At 49.0% G+C, this 6,457-nt stretch overlaps 1 non-coding gene across 1 annotated transcript; it reads left to right on the forward strand.

Moving 5' to 3' along the window:
• Window positions 1-772: 772 nt before the first annotated feature.
• Window positions 773-846, forward strand: TRNAR-CCU (transfer RNA arginine (anticodon CCU)). The gene has a single exon. It is a non-coding gene; the product is annotated as a tRNA-Arg (tRNA).
• The last annotated feature ends 5,611 nt before the right edge of the window (window positions 847-6,457 follow it).

Genomic DNA, 6,457 nt, shown 5'->3' on the forward strand with positions numbered 1-6,457 from the left:
ATGAAAGGTCCAGAATTGGCAAATCCATAGCGACAGAAAGCAGATTAGCATTTGTCATGATCTGCGGGTGGAGGGGTCAGGGGGGAATGGGGAGTGACTGCTTAAGGGTACAGGGTCTCCTTTTGAGATGAGTAAGTTCTAGAATTAGAGGTAGTGGCTGCACAACCCGGCGGATGTACTAAATACCACTGAACTGTTCATTTTAAAGTGGGCAATTTTATGTGATATGAATTTCACCTCAATAAAAAATAAATTTTAAAAAAGTAGGGCAGCACTTATTCTGAGAACCAGGCGGAATCAACCGTGAGCACAAGTGCCCACATCTGCTCCTCCAGAAACGACTCTTCATCATGACACCAGGGTCAGGACGACCCCTTGACGAAGTGCATGTTTGCTGTCAAGGATGCGGGAAAATGTTCACTCCTAATTGACAAAAGTCGAATACTTGGATTTGAGACACAACGCTAAGGTAACAACTCAGCTCTGCCAGACACTTGGTAGAAAAACATGAAGGCACTGACTTGGCCTTCAGGGCCTCTCGGAGTTGAAACAGTCCCCAAAACAAATCATTAATATGTGGTAAATCAGTGCCAGAAGGATGCTTACCATTTTGGGAAAACACAAAGAAGGGAAGGACTACCTTCCTGGGAAACGTCGAAAAGAAGCACATCCCTGAGATGGTGGGTCTTTCAGGCCACCCCCCCCCCCCGACAAGGGAGGGGAGCTCAGAAGGAAAGAGCCTAAAGGCACCTTTAAGAGGCAGATAAAGGGTTTCTCGGGTGGTCCAGTGGTTAAGACTCTGCACTCCTAATGCAGGGGGCCTGGGTTCGATCCCTGGTCGGGAAACTAAGATCCCACATGTCACACGGCACGGCCAAAAAACAACAAAAAAAAAGATGCAGATAAAAATGCCCGTTTCGAGAGGGTGAGGAACAGACTTCCTGCGTCTGCAGGCGGCCAGCATGACCGGCTAAGGGCCAGGCCCTCCGTGCCCCCAGCACGCCCACCAGGTCCTCTCATCAGCTCCCACGGCTGTGATCCCATGTTTGCTTTGACTCTCAAACCCCGCATCCTTCCCGCCCCCCGCCCCGCCCCATTTTAAGACAATGACTTCGCATCCTTCTCCACCTAGAAAACGGAAGCCGCCAGTGTGAGACTCCGTCACCTTCCCAGGCTGTGCCCACAAGGCCCCGACGCCTGGGCTGCCTCCTCCTTCCCACCTGCTGCTCGGGGGTGTGGGGGGTGCCCAGATCAGGGCCTGACCCCCACCCTGTGCCCTTGAGCCCCTCCTTCATTCCCCCCTGTTGTTTACATCTTAGCTGTGCGAGACGTTTGCTGCAACCGATGGACCAATATTGCTGTCTCGTCATTAACCGAGCTCACAGTTTCACTCTGCATCAAACAATCCATGGGTTTTGACAAATGCATCCACCGTGCCTGCATCAGACAGAGTCCTCTCACCGCCCTGAAAATCCTCTGTGCTCACTTATTCATCCCTCCCTCCTTCCTTCTCCCAGCCCCCGGCAACCGCTGAACTTTCGACTGTCTACATAGTTTCCCTTTTTCCAGAATGTCATGCGCTTGGCCTCACAGTCTATGGCCCTTTCAGTCTGGTTGCTTTCGCTCAGTGATACGCATTGAAGGTTCCGCCATGCCTGTCCACGGCGTGACAGCTCATTTCTCGTCTGTGCTGAATAACAATCCGTTGATTGGATGAACCATGTGCCTCCATGCACCTGCCGAGGGCACCTTGGCTGCTTCCAGTTCCTGGCGACTTCGGTGAAGCTGCTGCGAGCATCCAGGGGCAGGTCTTTGCATTTAACACGGGCAAGTCTCGACGCCTCGTTCCGTTCCCTATGGCTCCTTCTCCATTTCCTTCCTTGTCTCCGCCTTTCTTCCCTCACCTCCCACTCGCTTCTCAACTCAACCCACTCTTGCTTCCTTTCTCAGAGCTGTTACCCAACCAGGTCTGTTTTGCCCGCGCACATCAAGCCCAAACGCTGCGGTGCCCGGGTTTGCAGCAAAGAGACGGGTTCTTGGCAAGGCAGCCAAGCGAGGGGACAGAACAGGTCTCAGGTCCGCGCCCCGAAGGTGAGGCGCTGGGGTGTTTGTGGGACGAAGAATGAAGCAGCAGGTCAGTGGAGGCGTGGGCAGCCTGGGGACAGGTGATGGGAAAAGGTGCGGTCGAGGTCGTTCTGCGCAGGCGTAACTAAGCCACGGCCCTCAGCACGACCTGAGGGTGGAGTTTTCGGCCCGCTGACGTCAAAAGGTCACGGAGCGGACACTCGCGCATGCCCAGTTGGAGGGCCTTATCCGGCTCAGCTGGAACCAGACACAGCTGACTCCAAGCTCCCGGACCACAACTCCTGCGAACACCTTATTGTTTAGGCTCCGTGCTGCTGGGAGGACGTGCAAGTCTTCGGTAGACGACCTTAATTAGTGAAGGCGGGGGAAATGGATTTGAGTGATGATTACCCACAGCGTCAGTAGTTCAGCAAAGTGTGGTCTCTGGAGCAGCAGCTGTCACCTGAGAACTCATTAGAAATGCGATTCCCGGCCACCCCGGACCCGCCGAGTCGGACAGTGGAGCGGGGCCCGTCTTCTGCATTTTAATCTCCCTGCGTGATGCTGATGAACGTTCAAGTTTGAGAACTGTAGCACTAAACCACAGCCCTGGACGGTCCTGGCATCTCTGAGCTTAAAAGCACTCAAAGACAGTGGGATACCTCCTCACACCCTCCAGAACACGTAGATCAGTCTGACAACAACAAGTGTCCACGAGGAGGCGAAGAGACTGGAACCCTCATCCACTGCTGGTGGGAACGTAACACGGTGCAGCCGCTGAGGGAAACAGTCTGGTGGCTGTAGGACTGACCACAGTTACCGTAGGACCCAGCAGCTCCACTCCTAGATGCCCATGAGAAATGAAAATGTACATCCACACGAAAACTTGCACACCTGTGTTCACAGCAGCATTATTCACAGTGGCCTAAAGGTAGAAGCAACCCAAGTGTCCACTGATGGATGAAAGGATAAACAAAATGTGGTCTATTCATATGATGGAATATTATTCAGCCATAAAAAGGAATGAAGAACTGACACACGTGCTACAACATGGATGAACCTTGAAAACATGATGCTCACTGAAAGAAACTAGTCATAAAGGACCACACGCTGTACGACTTCATTTGCATGTAATGTCCAGAATAAGCAAACCCATAGAGATGGCAAGTAGATTAGTGGTTGCCAGGGGCTATGATGGGGGTGGGGAATAGTGGGCTGATGACTACATGTATGGGACTTCTTCTTGAGATGATAAAAACGTTCTAAAATTGACCGTGGTGATGGATGCACATGTCTGGAAATATCCAGAGAGCCACTGATCCTGTACACTTTAAATGGATGAACTGTAGCCCAATAAAGCTGCTTTAAAAAAACACACAGGGCTTCCCTGGTGGCGCAGTGGTTAAGAATCCGCCTGCCAATGCAGAGGACACGGGTTTGAGCCCTGGTCCAGGAAGATCCCACATGCCGTGGAGCAACTAAGCCCATGCGCCACAACTACTGAGCCTGCACTCTAGAGCCCGCGAGCCACAACTACTGAAGCCCATGCGCCTAGAGCCCGGGCTCCACAATGAGAAGCCACCACAATGAGAAGCCCGCGCACCGCAATGAAGAGTAGCCCCCGCTCGCCACAACTAGAGAAAGCCCGCGCACAGCTACGAAGACCCAGCTCAGCCAAAAATAAATAAATAGATGAATTTATATAAACACACACACACCCCATCCCATTGCTTTTACTATCAAGTTAGGAGTCTTTCCAGCAGGCTACGGAACCCTGAATGGCTACAGAGTGACCCAGGGGAGGCTGTCTCCCCACTGCGATGCTTTTCTGTGCTCATACTTTTTCTCAGATGCAGCTCACGTGGGTCTCTGCTCGGGTCTGCCCCTCCCCCGACCAGCCCCGCTCTCTCAGGGTGCCCTGCCTTTTCCTTCATCACGCTTATCACAGTTTGTGAAGCATCTTTGCTTTTGTTTCATCAGCATCTGGTTCTCTCACGAGACCCTAAGCTCCACTACGCCCCGCACCAGATCTCTTCTGTCTGCAGCACCGAGCACGGTGCCTGGCGTGGAGAAGTAAATATTAATCACGTTAACTAATATTAATGGAAATGCTAATTAGCTTCCATACACCTGTGGGGAATGCATCAATATTCTTCAAATGCATGCAAAAATCATTATAATTGCTTTTCTTCTTAGCTGAGCATAAATTTCGTATAATTGCCCATCTTTTTTGAGTTGGAAGTAAACTTGGAGAGGTCGCTGCCATTGATTGCATAGGTTAAAAAGCCCATAATCCCAGCTGACCTTTCGTCTATAAACCCCTGCTGTTGGGGGGAGGGGGAGGATTAAGTCAGAAGCTTCGTAGAAACCCAGACAGAACTTGGGAATATCCACCTTCATTATCCTGTCTGAAAGGCAGGCCTCTGTCGGTATCTTGACATAAATTTATCCAAGTTGTCCGCTCATGTCAGTCTTGGGTTTCAAGATATTTATTATTTCTTTAGGGGTTTGTTACAAGAAGGTCAAAGAAAAGCATGACAGTGGGAGACTGATGTGAGGAGAACAAGATTTTCCAAGGATGAAGTCAGGTGATGCTTATCAATGATGTTCTGTGACGGGGTCCACGCCTGTTTGTTCGGGCTCAGACTGGGTGGCTGAGCCAACAGAAATTCATTTCCTTACAGTTCGGGAGCCTGGAAGTCCAGGGTCAAGGTGTCAGCAGGGTTGGTTCCTTCTGAGGCCTCTGTCCTTGGCTTGCAGATGGCCGTCTTTTCCTTGTGTCCTCACATGGTCACCCCTCTTTGTGTCTGTGTCCTAATCTCTTCTTATAACCAGTCATAATGGGTTAGGGCCCATCCTAGTGACCTAATTGTACAATCATTGCCTCTCTAGAGACCCTGTCTCCAAATACAGTCATATTCTAAGGAACTGGGGGTTAGGACGCCAACATATTAATTTTGAGGTGGGAGTGGAACACAATTCAGCCCATCACACCATCCATGTGAATAAAGGACAAGTTCAGGAGGACTCAGCATTTGTAACTCTTTCCAGAGTAGTAATGCCAACATTAGATATTCCATGAATGATATTTTGATCAAAAGTACAGAAAAACCACCATTACTCACAAGGCACACGCTCTCTTATCAGTATCACGTTTACTTATTGTCTAAACAAATTTGAGACTAGCTCTCACAGTTTTGATAAATCTGACCACACAGTCCTGGTACAACATAGATGCTTAGTGATGACAGCCATTCCAACAGGTGTGAGGTGATACCTCATCGCATTTCCCTGATGATTAGTGATGCTGAGCATCTTCTAATATGCCTGATGGCCATCGGGATGTCCTCTTTGAAAAAACGTCTATTTCATTCTCCTACCCATTTTTTTTTTAATTTAAAATTTAAAAAATTTATTTATTTATTTATTTATTTTTGGCTGCACACAGGCTTTCTCTAGTTGTGGCGAGCGGGGGTTACTCTTTGCTGAGGTGCGCGGCCTTCTCATTGCAGTGGCTTCGCTTGTTGCGGAGCATGGGCTCCAGGTGTGCGGGCTTCAGTAGTTGTGGCACGTGGGTTCAGTAGTTGTGGCTCACAGGCTCTAGAGCACAGGCTCAGTAGTTGTGGCTCATGGGCTCAGTAGTTGTGGCGCACGGGCTTAGTTGTTCTGCGGCATGTGGGATCTTCCCGGACCAGGGCTTGAACCCGTGTCCCCTGCACTGGCAGGCGGATTCTTAACCACTGTGCCACCAGGGAAGCCCCTTCTGCCCATTTTTAATCAGACTTTGTTTTTTGTTATTGTTCTGTAAGTTCTTTATCTATTTTGGATATAGTTATCTATTAACTCCTTATCTGATATATGGTTTGCAAAAATTTCCCATTCTGTAAGCTCTCTTTTCATTTTGTTAATTGTTTCTTCTGCTGGGCAGAAGTTTTTGCATTGGATGTAGTCCCATGTGTTGATTTTTGCTTTTGCTGCTTGTGCTTTTGGAATCATGTTAAAGAAAATCATTCCCAAGACCAATATTGATGAGCTCTTGCCTACATTTTCTTCTAGGAGCTTTATGGTATCAAGTCTTACATTTCAGTCTTTGGTCCTTTAATGAATTAATCAAAGATGTTTTTCATCAGCAGTTGTTTCATGCTATTATAAACAAAGACTGCTTCTCATCTTATGGTAGGGCTTGATGCAGTCCTGTTCTTTTTGATCAGGCATCCTCATGTACTTTTGGAGACAATTCCTCCCCCCCTTACTTTTCAGCCCACTGAGTGGTGAGAGTTTTCAAGCCCTGAAGATTGACTAAGACAGATTTTTGGGCAAACAGGGCCATTGGACTTGCCTTTGATTTTTTCTCACCAGGATCCTAAGAGCTGCCTTCATAAATAGCGCTTCA

The sequence above is a fragment of the Balaenoptera ricei genome, chromosome 15 (genome assembly GCF_028023285.1).
Source record: "Balaenoptera ricei isolate mBalRic1 chromosome 15, mBalRic1.hap2, whole genome shotgun sequence".
Taxonomy (NCBI): Eukaryota; Metazoa; Chordata; class Mammalia; order Artiodactyla; family Balaenopteridae; genus Balaenoptera; species Balaenoptera ricei.